Here is a 17,337-nt window from a genome sequence, read left to right as displayed (position 1 = left end):
ATCAAAGCGAGGCTTGCTCATTTCAAACACTCCCTGTACTCTCTGCTGATGAAGCCTTCAAAAAGGGAAAAACAAAATGGCACTCAAACTCACAAAAATAAAAGCAAAATACTGCGGATGCTGGAAATCTGAAACAAAAACAAGAAATGTTGGAATCACTCAGCAGGTCTGGCAGCATCTGTGGAAAGAGAAGCAGAGTTAACGTTTCGGGTCAGTGACCCTTCTTTGGAACTGACAAATATTAGAAAAGTCACAGATTATAAGCAAGTGAGGTGGGGGTGGGGCAAGAGATAACAAAGGAGAAGGTGCAGATTGGACCAGGCCACATAGTTGACCAAAAGGTCACGGAGCAAAGGCAAACAATATGTTATTGGTGTGTTGAAAGACAAAGCATTAGTACAGATTAGGTGTGAATACACTGAATATTGAACAGCAGCAAGTGCAAACCTGAAAAAAAACCTGAAAAAACAGTGGGTAAGCAAACTGAACAAACTAAGATGAAATGAAATAAATGCAAAAAAAGATTGTAAAAAATGTAAAAAAGAATGTAAAAAAAAAAGGAAGAAAATATAACTAAAAATGAAAGTAAAATGGGGGGCTGTCATGCTCTGAAATTATTGAACTCAATGTTCAGTCCGGCAGGCTGTAGTGTGCCTAATCGGTAGATGAGATGCTGTTCCTCGAGCTTGCGTTGATGTTCACTGGAACACTGCAGCAATCCCAGGACAGAGATGTGAGCATGAGAGCAGGGGGGAGTGTTGAAATGGCAAGCAACCGGAAGCTCAGGGTCCTGCTTGCGGACTGAGCGGAGATGTTCCGCAAAGCAGTCACCCAGTCTGCGCTTGGTCTCCCCAATGTAGAGGAGACCGCACTGTGAGCAGCGAATACAGTATACTACATTGAAAGAAGTACAAGTACATCGCTGCTTCACCTGAAAGGAGTGTTTGGGGCCTGGGATAGTGAGGAGAGAGGAGGTAAATGGGCAGGTATTACACCTCCTGCGATTGCAGGGGAAGGTGCCCTGGGACGGGGACGAGGTGGTGGGGGTAATGGAGGAGTGGACCAGGGTGTCGAGGAAGGAAAGATCCCTTCGGAATGCTGACAGGGGAAGGGAGGGGAAGATGCGACTGGTAGTGGCATCACGCTGAAGGTGGCGAAAATGGCGGAGGATGATCCTTTGGATATGGAGGCTGGTGGGATGAAAAGTGAGGACAAGGGGAACCCTGTCACGGTTCTGGGAGGGAGGGGAAGGGGTGAGGGGAGAGGTGCGGGGAATGGGTCGGACACGGTTGAGGGCCCTGTCAACCACAGTGGGGGGAAATCCTCGGTTGAGGAAAAAGGAGGTCATATCAGAAGCACCGTCATGGAAGGTAGCATCATCAGAGCAGATGCGTCGGAGACGGAAAAACTGGGAGAATGGAATGGAGTCCTTACAGGAGGTAAGGTGTGAAGAAGTGTAGTCGAGGTAGCTGTGGGAGTCGGTGGGCTTATAATGGATATTGGTAGACAACCTATTCCCAGAGATGGAGACAGAGAAGTCGAGGAAGGGAAGGGAAGTGTCAGAAATGGACCATGTGAAGGTGAGAGAAGGGTGGAAATTGGAAGCAAAGTTGATAAAGTTTTCTAGTTCGGGGCGGGAGCACTTCAACTCCACGCACTTCCTTCAAGTAAAAGGTGTCGCTATGGGTACCCGCATGGGTCCTAGTTATGCCTGTCTTTTTGTGGGATATGTCGAGCATTCTTTGTTCCAGTCCTACTCAGGCCCCCTCCCCCAACTCTTTTTCCGGTACATTGATGACTGTATCGGTGCCGTTTCCTGCTCCCGCCCCGAACTCTAAAACTTTATCAACTTTGCTTCCAATTTCCACCCTTCTCTCACCTTTACATGGTCCATCTCTGACACTTCCCTTCCCTTCCTCGACTTCTCTGTCTCCATCTCTGGGGATAGCTTGTCTACCAATATCCATTATAAGCCCACTGACTCCCACAGCTACCTCGACTGCACTTCTTCACACCTTACCTCCTGTAAGGACTCCATTCTATTCTCCCAGTTTCTCCATCTCCGACGCATCTGCTCTGATGATGCTACCTTCCATGACGGTGCTTCTGATATGACCTCCTTTTTCCTCAACCGAAGATTTCCCCCCACTGTGGTTGACAGGGCCCTCAACCGTGTCCGACCCATTCCACGCACCTCTCCCCTCACCCCTTCCCCTCCCTCCCAGAACCGTGACAGGGTTCCCCTTGTCCTCACTTTTCATCCCACCAGCCTCCATATCCAAAGGATCATCCTCCGCCATTTTCGCCACCTTCAGCGTGATGCCACTACCAGTCGCATCTTCCCCTCCCTTCCCCTGTCAGCATTCCGAAGGGATCGTTCCCTCCGCGACACCGTGGTCCACTCCTCCATTACCCCCACCACCTCGTCCCCGTCCCAGGGCACCTTCCCCTGCAATCGCAGGAGGTGTAATACCTGCCCATTTACCTCCTCTCTCCTCACTATCCCAGGCCCCAAACACTCCTTTCAGGTGAAGCAGCGATTTGCTTGTACTTCTTTCAATGTAGTATACTGTATTCGCTGCTCACAGTGTGGTCTCCTCTACATTGGGGAGACCAAGCGCAGACTGGGTGACCGCTTTGTGGAACATCTCCGCTCAGTGCGCAAGCAGGACCCTGAGCTTCCGGTTGCTTGCCATTTCAACACGCCCCCCTGCTCTCATGCTCACATCTCTGTCCTGGGATTGCTGCAGTGTTCCAGTGAACATCAACGCAAGCTCGAGGAACAGCATCTCATCTACCGATTAGGCACACTACAGCCTGCCGGACTGAACATTGAGTTCAATAATTTCAGAGCATGACAGTCCCCCATTTTACTTTCATATTTAGTTGTTTTTTCTTCCTTTTTTTTTACATTCTTTTTTACATTGTTTACAATCTTTTTTTGCATTTATTTCATTTCATCTTAGTTTGTTCAGTTTGCTTACCCACTGTTTTTTTCAGGTTTTTTTTCAGGTTTGCACTGGCTGCTGTTCAATATTCAGTGTATTCACACCTAATCTGTACTAATGCTTTGTCTTTCAACACACCAATAACATATTGTTTGCCTTTGCTCCGTGACCTTTTGGTCAGCTATGTGGCCTGGTCCAATCTGCACCTTCTCCTTTGTTATCTCTTGCCCCACCCCCACCTCACTTGCTTATAATCTGTGACTTTTCTAATATTTGTCAGTTCCGAAGAAGGGTCACTGACCCGAAACGTTAACTCTGCTTCTCTTTCCACAGATGCTGCCAGACCTGCTGAGTGATTCCAGCATTTCTTGTTTTTGACTCAAACTCACAACCCTGCCATTAAAAATCTCATATTCGACTGACAGAACTGTCACTTCTACTCGGTCTCTTATTGGATGGATGCAACTCCAACGCAGGGGTGGCATTCAAATCCTCCCATGGGTCCACAAGTCAGACTGAGTTCCATGTTGTAGACTCAAGCAAAGGAAATCTGCTCAGTTCCAAAACTATCAGCAAATTGAAGCTGATTACAATCAACATCATCAGAGGTCAGAACTACCTGGTGAAAGAAGACACTCTGAAGAAGGATCCACAATTATTCAAAGGCATCGACAAAGTGAAAAACAAGAAAATCGATGAGTCAATGCAAGCCAAACAACAGAAACACTGAAGATTTCCATTCCAGTCCATTCCAGAACCCAGTCCTGTTGTTTTTGGAGTCAGGTCTCAATTACTGCGACAACTTTATATTCTCACTTGGCTATGTGTACATTGTGTAAATTTCAATTTTGTCGACAAGCTCTTTGAATCCAGTTCTCTGATCCTGAAGCCAGCTCCGTAAGGCTGACACCAATCAGTAACATTAAACTAAAAATGCCAAGAGCTCATTGGTGATTTGAACCTGGGGTCGCTCACACTTTCATTAATCACACTCCTTAAACAAGAATCACACCCATTGACCAAGGAGCCACTGACAGCAAGGTGTTGTATTAGCTCCTGTGGAATTTCACGGGCACCCACAGTGTATCATCCAACCCATAATCCTGAGATTAAAAGTGTCCTGTTCCACTGACTGAACTGTCACTTCTACTCTGTCTCTTGTTGGACGGATGCAGTTGTAGGCTCCACCCCCGGGTTGGCAGTTTTTTCTCCATGAACCAGCTTCCTCTCAATTCCCAAATTTATCAGTAAATCCACTGACAAAATCTCCAAAGTGTTATTTATTCCTCTCACTCCTCGATAATAAAATTTCGATCTCTTTGCTCTTTTTACCTTCCAAACATTGATATCCATTTTGCTCAGCATTTATTTCTCTCTCCTTTTTATTTAGTTCATGCATTTTTTAGAAACATTTCATTTCAATTATTTCTGGGGCAAGAAATGATCAGAAGAGATTTGCTGCAATGATACCGGGGTGAAGGATTTCAGTTATGTGGAGAGATTGGAGAAGCTGAGGTTTTTCTTCTTGGAGCAGAGAAAGTTCAGAAGTGATTTGTCCGAGGTGTTCAAAATCATGATGGTTCTCAACACTTTCAATCAGGAGAAACTGTTTCCTGTGGCAAAAGGGTCAGTAAGCAGAGGACACAGATATCAGGTGATTGGCAAAAGAACCAGAGGTGACATGAAGAACCATTTGTTATACAGTAATGTGTTGTGATCTGGAATGCACTGCCTGATTGGGAGATGAAAGCAGATTCAATCGTAACTTTCAAAAGGGATATGGATAGATGCTGGAAGGGAAAATGTACAGGATTACAGGAAAAAGCCACGCAGCAGGACTAATTGTAATTTGTCTCTACCAAAGAGACAACACTGGCATGATGGACCAAATGGTCTCTTTGTTCGTCATTCTGTGATTCCATAGACATCATGTTACTAGAATTCCCTCTGACCTGGAAGAGAATCAAACCGAGATTCGAGGTATTGTAAACACCACCCATGCCATATTGTTTATTCCCTGTTTTTCACATTGGCTGCCCCTCGTTCTTTATGTGTTACCAGCCTGGTCTGCTCCTCTGACCTTCATTCCTGACACTCTATCGAGCGTGGCTGACTCATTGCTTGCAATGTTGTGTAATGGTGACTTCACCTTTAAGAAACGGTACCTTTAAGAGACCAAGCCACTGATGCAACAGATGACATCATCATACATATATAAGGAGACACCATTTTGAGAGACACATTCTTCACATGGCTTTTAGAGAGCGCACACACACCGATGAGAAAAAGACCTGGGACCTGTGATCATGCCATGTAGATAGGAAAGACAATAAATACTGTTTGTATTGAATCCGAATATAAAGCCTGGGGTCATCATTTAATGTAGACGTAAGAACACAGCACAACACTATATTTTTCTGACATTGAGGATTAAAAAGAAGTAATCACACAGACAACCAGGGACATACAGAAGACTTACATTGACAATTCCAGATTTAAATAAACAACAATCATCATGTGTGCACAACAACAGCCAGTCTTTCCAGCCTTTACAGAGATAGACAGCAACCCAGGGCCACACTGGAGCAAGTGGCTCACAAGACTTGAACTCCTAATGATGGCACTCGCTATCAATACACCCCGAAGAAAGAGAGCATTACTCCTACACTCTGCTGGACCAAAAGTTGACAATACCTTCAATACACTCAGAGACACTGGAACCGATAATGATTATGATGTTGCGATGCATTTTCTAACAAGATATTTTCAAGCAAGGGCAAATCCTCACTCTGAAACTTATGTTTCAGGCAAGCAAAACAATATGGTGCAAGACTCTTGACCACGACATGATGAGACTCAGAAGTCTGAGAAAGAGGCAAATAACGTGACGACGAGATTCCCCTGAGAAACACACAAAACACAAGGACACAGAGGAAACCCAGAGAAAGGTCAAGGAAGACCAAGACAGAAGTCACAATCACATTCAAACATCCAATCATTGCAGTGGTGAGGATCCTTATTACAAAACTTGTCCTTCGAGAGGTAAGAAGTGTAAAGTATGCAGAAAAATGGGATATTTCACTACAGTATGCTGATCGAAGCCTGCAGGAAACATTCATAGATTTAAATGCCAGAAGGAAGATTACATATTTGCAGCACGAGAGAAGATTTTTGTTGCTCGCGACCACAAGTCCCGACACCTGCCCATGTGTGATGTGTTCAGAGGTAATTCGACAATATCTGCAGTAATTGACTCGGAGCAATGATCAACATAATGGATGCTCCGACATTCCACAAGTAACAGAGAAAACAGAAACTGTAATTGAACAAGCTGATATCTAAAATCTTCTCCCATGGATCAGATACTCCTCCACCAGTCCTAGGGATCATCCAAGTTACTTTTAAGTCCTCCCAGGGGTCCACATGTCAGACTGAGTTCCATGTTGCAGAATCAAGCAAAGAAAATCTGCTCAGTTCCAAAACTATCAGCAAGTTGAAGCTGATTACGATCAACATCACCAGAGGTCAGAACTACATTGTGAAAGAAGACAGTCTGAAGAAGGATCCACAATATATACAAAGACATCGGCAAAGTAAAAAAGAAAACTTTATTTTAGTTTGTTCAGTTTGTTTCTACTGTGCCTACCCACTGTTGTTTTCATGTTTGTGATTGTGGCTGTTTAGTTTTTCAGTCCATTAACACCCTATCTGCACTAATGCTTTGTCTTTCAGCACACCATTAACATATTGTTTGCCTTTTTCTGGTCAACTATTCTGTGGCCTTGTCCTATCTACACCTTCTCCTTTGTCATCTCTTGCCCCACCCCCGCTTTACTTACTTATAATCTTTTACATTTCTAATATTTGCCAGTTCTGAAGAAGGGTCACTGACCTGAAACGTTAACTCTGCTTCTCTCTCCACAGATGCTGCCAGACCTGCTGAGTCTTGTCAGCACTTTCAGGTTTTAATTCAGATTTCCAGCATCTGCAGTATTTTGCTTTTAAGAAATTCGATGAATCAGTTTCCTTATTTATTTCTGACAAATGATAGATTTGAGTTAGGTAAGGTACCAAGGGTTACAGAAACAAGCAGACAAATGGTGTTAATATGCAGATCAGCAAATATCTAATTGAATGGTGGAACAGACTCGAAAGGCTGAATGTCCTCGTCAAGTTCCAATGTTTCTCTTCATTGTCCAAACCCCAACAGTAAACGTCTTTGTTCTCTCCATCGATGTTGAATGAGCCATCGTGTGTTTCCAGTGTTTTGACTTGTTTAAAGGTCGGTTTTTGGGATGAGCCGATGGAATTTAAAACTGATATCCGGCTTCAAACTGCTATTAACCGAGGCCACGCCATTGTCGGATCATTTAATGACCACTCAAAACTCACCTGAGACCAGTGTTGGTGTGCAGCTATGAGAGGGGATTTCTGCACAGTCAGGGCAGGGAACAGCAGTGAGACCAGTGTTAATGTGCAGCTATGAGAGGGGATTTCTGTACAGTCAGAGCAGGGAACAGCAGTGAGACCAGTGTTAATGTGCAGCTATGAGAGGGGATTTCTATATAGTCAGGGCAAGGAACAGCAGTGAGACCAGTGTTAATGTGCAGCTATGAGAGGGGATTTCTATACAGTCAGAGCAGGGAACAGCAGTGAGACCAGTGTTAATGTGCAGCTATGAGAGGGGATTTCTGTACAGTCAGAGCAGGGAACAGCAGTGAGACCAGTGTTAGTGCACAGCTATGAGAGGGGATTTCTGCACAGTCAGAGCAGGGAACAGCAGTGAGACCAGCGTTAATGTGCAGCTATGAGAGGGGATTTCTGTACAGTCAGAGCAGGGAACAGCAGTGAGACCAGTGTTAATGTGCAGCGATGAGAGGGGATTTCTGTACAGTCAGAGCAGGGAACAGCAGTGAGACCAGTGTTAATGTGCAGCTATGAGAGGGGACTTTTGTACAGTCAGGGCAGGGAACAGCAGTGAGACAAGTGTTAATGTGCAGCTATGAGAGGGGATTTCTGTACAGTCAGAGCAGGGAACAGCAATGAGACCAGTGTCAATGTGCAGCTATGAGAGGGGATTTATGTACAGTCAGAGCAGGGAACAGCAGTGAGACCAGCGTTAATGTGCAGCTATGAGAGGGGATTTCTGTACCGTCAGGGCAGGGAACAGCAGTGAGACCAGTGTTAATGTGCAGCTATGAGAGGGGACTTTTGTACAGTCAGGGCAGGGAACAGCAGTGAGACCAGTGCTAATGTGCAGCTTTGAGAGGGGATTTCTGTACAGTCAGGGCGGGGAACAGCATTGAGGGAGAGAAGCTGTCGGTATCTGGGTAGGGTCTGAGTTTATCGAATAGTATCAAGAAAGAGCAATTATATTGGGACTGGGCTGTGTTCTCTCTCACACACAGACAGTTACTCTCCCTCCCTCTGTCTTGCTCTCTCTCACAGACACATACCCATTTTTTTCTCTCTCTTGTGAACTCTGTCTCATACTCTTTCTCTCTGCCCATTTTCCAGTAGAAATAGAAAGCCTTCTACTATTTTGGAGAATCTGGAGTTGTTCTTCTTTGGGAAGAGAAGGTTGAGATGAGATTTGATAGAGGTGTTCAAAATCATGAAGGGTTTGGACAGAGTAGATAGGGAGAAACTATTCCCATTGGCAGAAGTGTCAAGAACCAGATGGCACAGATTTAAGGTGAAAGGCCAAAGAACCAGAGGCAACATGAGGGAAAACTTTTTTATGCAGCGACTTGTTAGGATCTGGGTTGCACTGCCTGACAGTGTGGTGGAGGCAGATTCAATCATGACTTTTGAAAGAGAATTTAATAATTATCTGAAGAAAAGAAAATGCAGGGTTACAGACAAAGGCGGGGGAGTGTGACTAGCTGGCTTGTTCTTGCAGAGAGCTGGCATGGACACAAAGGGCTGAATGGCCTCCTTCTGTGCTGTAACCTGTCTATGATTCTCTGACTCTAAGCCTAGAGATTACCAGTGCCTGTGAGTGTCTCAAATGTCTACAGGTGGTGAACCAGCCCACAAACCAAGGAATGAAGCAGTAATTAAAGTTCAGAAATCCTAAGGTATCAGGATGTGGGAGGGACTATTGCTCTCAGTTTAAAGTACTGATTTCATTAATTGAATATCCTTAGTGTCCCAGCTCAGTGTCATCCTGAGCAATAATTGCCAGCAGGTTTTTGAAGTGACAATTAAATGAGGCCCTGTTGGTGGATGTTAAAGATTCCCCAGCGCTATTGAAAGAATCACAGGGAATTCTCGCACTGTCCTGACCAACATTCCTGACTCAGTAACATCACCTGAAACAGCTGAACACAAAGAACTAACTGAAGGGTCAAAGTGTAAGGAAGAATAACCAAACCCGTGTCAACTTCACACAGGAACCCATCGACCATCAGAAAACACACTTCATGAGCTGCAATGTCTGATCATTGAGTCACAGGTATCTCCTCCTGCCTGGCTTCGTTCCGTGTGGGAATAGGAATTAGAATGTTTCAGCAACTCATGAAGGTATCCCCGGAGCAGTTGAAACAGCATTCCCCGTGTTTCAATAAGAAATTCTGATCCGAAATGAAGAAAAAACAGAAAATGCTGGTAATACTCAGCAGATCTGTCCATCACAGGACTGATACAAGCTCAATTCTCAATCCAAACAGTGAGAGATCCAAACACTGAGACAGAATATGAACAGAGAGAGAAAAAACAGGTTAACTGTGCTATGAGAGTAAAAGCAGGAAATGCTGGAAATACTCAGCAGGTTTATTCAGCATCTGTGTGGAGAGAGAAGCAGAGTTAACATTTCAAGTCAGTTACCCTTCATCACAGCTGACAACATTATAAATGAAAAGGTTTTAAGCAAGTAAAGCTGGGGGTGGGGCAAGAGATAACAAAAGAGGTGTTGATTGGACAAGGTCACAGAGAATAACTGACCAGAAGGGCATGGAACAAAGGCGAACAGTGCTGAACAGTGCTCAATGGTGTGCTGAAAGACAAAGCGTTACTACAGAGAAGGTGTGAATTGACTGTAATGCACAAAGCACTCCGAGCACACACATTAAACATTTTTTTAAAAACAGAAACAATGGGTAGACACAGTGGAAACAAACTAACCAAACTAAAAAAAAACTGAAATAAAATAACCAAATAAAAAAGAAAAAAGAAAAAAAACTAAACATATAAAGTGTGTTGGGGGGGGGGGGGTGTGGGGGGGTGGGGTCCGTCATGCTCTGAAATGATTGAATTTAATGTTCAGTCCGGCAGATTGTAGTGTGCCGAATCACGGACCTGAAACGTTAACTCTGCTTCTCTCTCCACAGATGCTGCCAGACCTGCTGAGTACTTCCAGCATTTTTTGTTTTTGTTTCAGATTTCCAGCATCTGCAGTATTTTGCTTTTATGTTATGAGAGTACTTCTACTGTTTTTGTAAACATGTTTTAAATATGTAAAGTTGAATTACGGATACTGATTCATGTGGAATCTTGAGGAGATTCCTCCAGTCCTCTGGCAACATTCCCATATTCAAGGAGGATTGAAAGATTGTGGTTCGAGCCTCCGCTATTTCCAACCTTACCTCCCTCAGCAACCCAGGATGCAGCCCATTCAAACTGGGTGACTTTTCTACTGTGAGAGCTGCCAACCTTGTAATTGTCTCCTCTTTATCTATTTTCATTCCGTCCAATTTTCTCACTTCCTCCTCCTTTACTGTGACATTTGCAACATCCGCTCATTTTATGATGCCAGATGAAATGTACTTAATTAGTACCTCAGCCACACCCTCTGCCTCCACAGGATCTCCTAATTGACCCACCCTTTCATTGTCTGTCCATATGTTTGGTAAAAGACTTCAGTGTTCCCAGTTATGTGACCTGCTAATCTTTTCTCATACATTCTCTTGCTGATCTCTTTTCCTCTTTCAGCTCTCCTCTGTACTTTCTGTATTCTGCTTGTTTCTCTACTGCATATGAATCCTCACATGATTTCGATATTAATGATTTTTGAACTATTTTGTTGAAGGATTGAGTTTTGTAAATTTCTCCCTAGCTCCCCTCATGGTCAGGCAGAAAGTTTAACTGCTGTGTTTTCAAACAGGAACAGCTTTATTTGAAAAGCTATTGGGACAGGATTCCGGGTTTTAATCCAGTCACAAATCTGGTTCTGATGTCTTGTGGCTCCAGCTGTCACATGACCTGTCAGAGGATGACCTCATAATTGACCCAGTCATGGAGCTGTGGGTTGATGTTTAAATTGCTTCAAAATAATTTTCCAAAAGGACAATCAAAATGAATCGATATATAAAAGGTAGATTTTGTGAATTTGTGCTCCCAGTGGAAATTCCTGCAGTCTGCTGGTTTTCAGATCCCCAATTCCCCACAGGAAGCTCTGTGCTCGGAGTCTGCATTCATTCTAACAACATTACACAGAATCATTTCATGGGAGACCCCAGTGTGAATTGTAGACAGGTGGGCCAGTTTTAACTTTCAATGTAACACAGAAGCAAAATACTGCAGATACTGGAAATCTGAAATAAAAACAGAAAATGCTGGAAATACTCAGCAGGTCTGGCAGCATCTGTGGAGAGAGAAACAGAGTTAACGTTTCTGGTCTGTGACCTTTCATCAGAACTCGGCTGAAATTGTTTGTTGAACAGACACGATGGGCCAAGTGGCCTCTTTCTGTGCCTTAAACTTTCTCTGACTCTGTGATTCCATGAGATTGTGGAATCAGTTTCGGGGTCGATGACATTGCACTCTGTAAGGATAGGAAGATGGAGATTATTAAGTACAGTGCAAGAATATAGATGCTTTTACATTTTTTTAATCAAAATTGATTTAAGTTTTGTGCGCACGAATCCTTTCTTTTGATCACAATGACACTGATAACAAAAGAAAAAGCAAGACTTGCATTTCACGACTACAGGACGTTGCAAAGTCTTTTACAGCCAATGAAGGACTTTCCAAGTGTAGTCACTGTAGTCATGTAGGAAACATGGTGGCCAATGTGCGCACAGCAAGCTCCCAGAAACAACAATGTGATAAAAACAAGATAATCTGTTTTTAAATGATGTTGATTCAGGGTTAAACAATGACCAGCACCCCAGAAATAATTCCCCTTCTATTCTCTGAAATAGTGCCATGGTACCTTTAACATCCACCTGAGAGGGCAGAGGGATACTCAGTTTTCTGTCTCACCTGAAAAACAGCATTTATGATAGTGCAGCACTGCCTTAGTACTGTACTGGAGTGTCAGCCATTTTTAAAGGGCTGTTAGTCCTACTGGAAAATATTTAAAGGAAGATTAAATGAAATGAAATAAATACATTGCTTTTGCCTCTCTCCCATCCCCCAATAACAGTTAAATTAATTATTTGCCCTTCCCTCCCAAAACCTACCTTGACAATCTGACCTTCCGCCCAAAACTGCACAAACTGTAAACTATAACCCTTCCCACCATCCCCTACACCCATTACATTAATTTGACTCCGTCCCCCCACCCCCACACTGAGAAACTTACCTTCTCCCCCCTCCCCACCAGTGTTGCACCTCATTTGCCCGGATGGGGCTCCGAAGGCACGGCAGTGCCAGCCACTGGGCTGAAGATCGCAGCGGGATATCAGGAAGTGATGGGATAATAATTAATGCAGGTTTGTGGTCCCGTTGCCGAGCGGTGGGGGTCCCCCACAAGGCCTCGCTGTCGCCGGCAATATCGAGCCAGGCCCTGCCAGCGTTGAGGTTCGTGGCGGGCCTCATCCGGGGCCATCTTCAGGTGGCCCCCACCCCACCCCCACCACAGATCTCGACGTCGAGGGCTCTATAGAATCCAGCCCATTGTTTCTGTCAATCTCAACTCCACAAGGATTTGCCTGTTAATTGTAGAAAAATTAAAGCTCCATCACCTTTTGATAAAAGGGGGTTCAAATCCATTTCCAAACAAATGATAGTTCTCATTGTATCTAGAACATGTTTTCTTACATACAAACATACCAATTAGGAGCAGGAGTAGACCACTCGGCCCCTCGAGCCTGCTCCACCATTCAATAAGATCATGGCTGATCTGATTGTAACCTCAACTCCACATTCCCACCTGCCCCCGATAACCTTTCACCCCCTTGTTTATCAAGAATCTATCTACCTCTATCTTAAAATATTTCAGAATTTCTGTCGTCCAGCAACTCTCACTTTATTTCCTGGATTTCACCTAAAAAATGTATTTCCACACTTTGGATATCCTGTACTTCATTAATGTTTTTGCTCTCTGGTGATTTCCCTTTAATTATATTCAGTGCTGGTATTTTACTGAGACACACTGACTGAAAGTGTCCCATCTTTCTGCAGGAAAAACACTCAGCTTCTTTGGCGAGGCAGTTTTCCCACTTGTGTCTCTCTCGGCCACACCTACTGCAATTGGTTGCAGCTACCACGAGATGCTCTTCCCGTCTTTCTTGTCTTTTACCACTAATTTTTCCTTTTGTTTTCTGAACAAATTCAATTGAGTCTGCAACTCTGGAGATCAGACTCTCCCTGTCCCCTCGAACAACGGATTGGTTAAACTTTCTAACCTCTGTTTGTCTGCTCAATTGAAACTCTTTCATTAATGTGAGACCAGCCCTGGACTGCAGATGATCTGAAAGGGTGTTGTCTAATACCCCGAACACAATCCTGTCTCCATTCAGCTCTTCTCTTAAGTTGCCGTATTCACAAACCTCCGTGAGTTTGTACAAGTCATTGATAAATGAATGAATACTCTCCCCTTTCTGTTTTGTACGCTTATTAAATTCAAAGTGATTCCTGACAATGCAGCGGCCAGCCGACGTCATCAGAGCGCTGCAAGCTCGCACATGCACAAACAGTCTCCTGCGCTCTGAGATGCTGCGCATGCTCAGCCTACGTCTTCCAGGACTAACTGGCGCATGCGCAGGAAAACGCTCTACCCCCTCGGCCACTCACTCCAGGCCGCTCGCTGCCCGCTCCTCGCTACCCCGCTCCCCCGCCCTCCGGCCGCTTGCTACCCCCCCACCCCCGCACTGCCCTCTCTCCGTCCACTCACGCCCCGTTTCCCCCCCACGTCCCTCCAGACACTAGCTCTAAGCCATGCTGCTTCCCTCCTCTTAGCCTCTCGCTCCAACATTCGATCATTCTTCACCGCACCACCCGATAAAGCAAGGCGAGCCTCGAGGGGTGATGGGGCAATGTTGGAGCGAGTGGCCGAGAGGAGGGAAGCGGCAGAGCCCATGGCCTGGAGTGTGAGCAGCCAGAGAGCAGGATGGGGGTGGTGGTGGGTGAAGCGGGGAGTGAGCAGTCAGAGAGTGGGATGGGCGGAAGCGGGGAATGATCGTCCGGAGAATGGGATGGCACTGTTTAGAGGGGATTTGAGGAAAAAATGTTTCACCTCGAGGGTGGTTGGAATCTGGAACACATTGCCTGAAGGAGTGGTGGAGGCAGGAACCCTCACAACATTTAAGAAGTATCTAGATGAGCACTCAAAACGCCACAGAATACAAGGCTACGGCCACGTGCTGGAAAATGGAATTAGAATAGATAGGTACTTGATGGCCGGCACGGACATGATGGCCGAAGGGCCTGTTTCTGTGCTGTATAACTCTATGAAACCTCACTGAATTACAGAGGGTGTGCAGCACTGTCAGGGTGCTGTCCTTCTAATCAGACTTCAAATAGCGCAACGTTCTCCGAGTATCAACCAAAACATGTCCATTGTGTAGATATGTGCCATATTTGCTTATGAAACGACATTCACTGCTCCTAAAGTAATTCACTTTAGGTGAATTAAGATGACTTGGTACTATATAACTGGCGAATGCGCAAGAGGTAGCGGGGGACTGTTGGGATGGGACGGAGGCGGTGATGGCAACCTTTGAGGGGATTTTTGGGTCGAAGTTGTTTTCTGTGATAAATTGAGTAGCTCCATCTTTAATCCTGGCAGCTGCCTGAATGTCACAGACAGTGACGTTTCAGTGGAAGAGGCTGCATTTGCGCATGTGCTAGTACAGCGTCACCTGGTGGTTGCGTTGTCAGCAAATGCAGCGTTTTAACTTTGGCTCCACGATGACATTTTTTTCCTCAATTAAAATAGGTCTTGAGTGCCTAAATAACTTCTTCACATGTAGCCTTCTGTTCTTCATGAGGATGTTGCCTGCACACTCCCTCCATTGCAGACAATAGCATACTGACCTGCTCCATGTCTGGCTTCTGCACGAGACCCGATGCAGTACGATACCTTGCAAACCTCTGGAACCATCTCGGCCACTCCTCGGCTTGGTTCAGTCCAGTGACCTTTTCAAAGGTGCAGGCAAAGATTTCTCCACCTTCACTTTGGTTTACTGTGGCCCCCATATAATATTCTGATATCTGTCAAGGCTTAGTACAGAATTTATAAGAATCTGACGGTTAAAATAACCTGAGTTTACTCTACACATCTTGCATTGAAGGTTTCATCTGCAACTCTCCATGAGGTGCCGTACAGATTATATTACATCACTTCCTGTGATGATGCACATAGTCTATTTATATAATCTGCCCAGTAACAACCCAATGTCCACTCTTATATTATTGTACAGATGTGAGAAAAGCTGAGGATGGGAATGGAACGTCTGAATGAAGATTTCATGATGCTGATAATGTAAATGAGGCTGATCTGTTTCCCATTCCACAATCCCTCTTTATTTATGTGCATGTTTCTCGATGCTGTTTCAACCAAATTGAAAAAGAATCACAAATCCTCCTCTGGAGCCTCATATGTGCATTACGAAAAGGCATGGTGGCCAAGTGGTAAGGCGTCAGTCTTGTAAACTGAAGATCACGGGTTCAATCCCCGTCCGTGCCTTATGATTAGTTTCTCACTTTCAATGTGATGTTTCCACAAAATATGTCAGTTGTATTTGTTTCGGCCATCTGGAAATCAGTGTGATGTTACACTTTATCCTGGACACTGGGAAGAACGTGAGGAGCAGCCACATGATTCCTCGAGCCTTCTCTGCCACTGATAGAGTGAAAATAACTGAGGTCCAAGCATTGAACCTTATTACTGTGCATTTGCTTGATATTCAACAGAGCTATTCTATTAATTCCACATCCCGCACTCCTGTCCTTTCCCCCATTGCCCTGTTAGATTTTCCATGTCAGGTAAATATCCAATTCCATTCAGAGTTAACATTGAATCTGCTTCCACTGACCTTTCAGGATTGCATTCCAGACCAGAACAACACACTGCTGAAAAAACAACTTCCTCATCACAGTTCGAATTCTTTTGTCAATTACTTTAAATGTGTTTCCTCTGGCTACTGACCCTTCTGTCACTGGCAACACTTTCTCCTTCTTCACTCTATCAAAACTCTTCAGGATTTGCATTTCCTGCTGCCTTTGCTGAAATAACAAAGCTGAGCACACATCACCAAAAGGAATATGATTGGCTCTGAATCACATTTATCCTTCCTGTCAATCTGATGTGGACGTTGTATTTTCCCGGAACCAAACAATCTGAGCAGCAAGTGTGGGTTCCAGTGATTCCCACCGCTCTGAGAGAGAGAGGATGTGATAATGAGCCAGATAGAAGAAAGGAGTGAGATAGAGAGTAAAATAGCCCTGGTCTGTTTCTACTAACCCCCGGCCCCCTACTTAAAATGGCATCATTTTCTCCTGCCTCTCCACATTCTAATCCATTGATTAATGCAATCCTTTCATCTGGAACATAGAACATAGAACAGTACAGCACAGTACAGGCCCGTCGGCCCACGATGTTGTGCCGAACCTTTAACCTACTCTAAGATCAAACTACCTACATACCCTTCATTCTACTATCATCCATGTACCTATCCAAGAGTCGCTTAAATGTCCCTAATGTATCTGCTTCTACTACCACCGCTGGCAGTGCATTCCACGCACCCACCACTCTCTGTGTAAAGAACCTACCTCTGACATCTCCCCGAAACCTTCCTCCATCACCTTAAAATTATGTCCCCCGGTGATAGCCCTTTCTGCCCTGGGAAACAGTCTCTGGCTATCCACTCTATCTATGCCTCTCATCATCTTGTACCCCTCTATCAAGTCACCTCTCATCCTTCTTCGTTCCAATGAGAAAAGCCCTAGCACCCTCAACCTTTCTTCGTAAAACATACCCTCCAGTCCAGGCAGCATCCTGGTAAATCTCCTCTGCACCTTCTCTAAAGCTTCCACATCCTTCCTATAATGAGGCGACCAGAACTGAACACAATATTCCAAGTGTGGTCTAACCAGGGCTTTATAGAGCTGCAGCATAACCTCGCGGCTCTTAAACTCAATCCCCCCTGTTAATGAAAGCCAACACACCATATGCCTTCTTAACAACCCTATCAACTTGGGTGGCAACTTTGAGCGATCTATG

At 44.7% G+C, this 17,337-nt stretch overlaps 1 non-coding gene across 1 annotated transcript; it reads left to right on the top strand.

The window, feature by feature from the left end:
* The first annotated feature begins 15,729 nt into the window (after positions 1-15,729).
* On the top strand, positions 15,730-15,801 carry trnat-ugu (transfer RNA threonine (anticodon UGU)). The gene has a single exon. It is a non-coding gene; the product is annotated as a tRNA-Thr (tRNA).
* Positions 15,802-17,337: the final 1,536 nt, after the last annotated feature.

The sequence above is a fragment of the Heterodontus francisci genome, unplaced genomic scaffold (genome assembly GCF_036365525.1).
Source record: "Heterodontus francisci isolate sHetFra1 unplaced genomic scaffold, sHetFra1.hap1 HAP1_SCAFFOLD_286, whole genome shotgun sequence".
NCBI lineage: Eukaryota > Metazoa > Chordata > Chondrichthyes > Heterodontiformes > Heterodontidae > Heterodontus > Heterodontus francisci.
The sequence above is the reverse complement of the archived record's forward strand: the minus strand, read 5'-3'. Positions and strand labels throughout refer to the sequence as shown.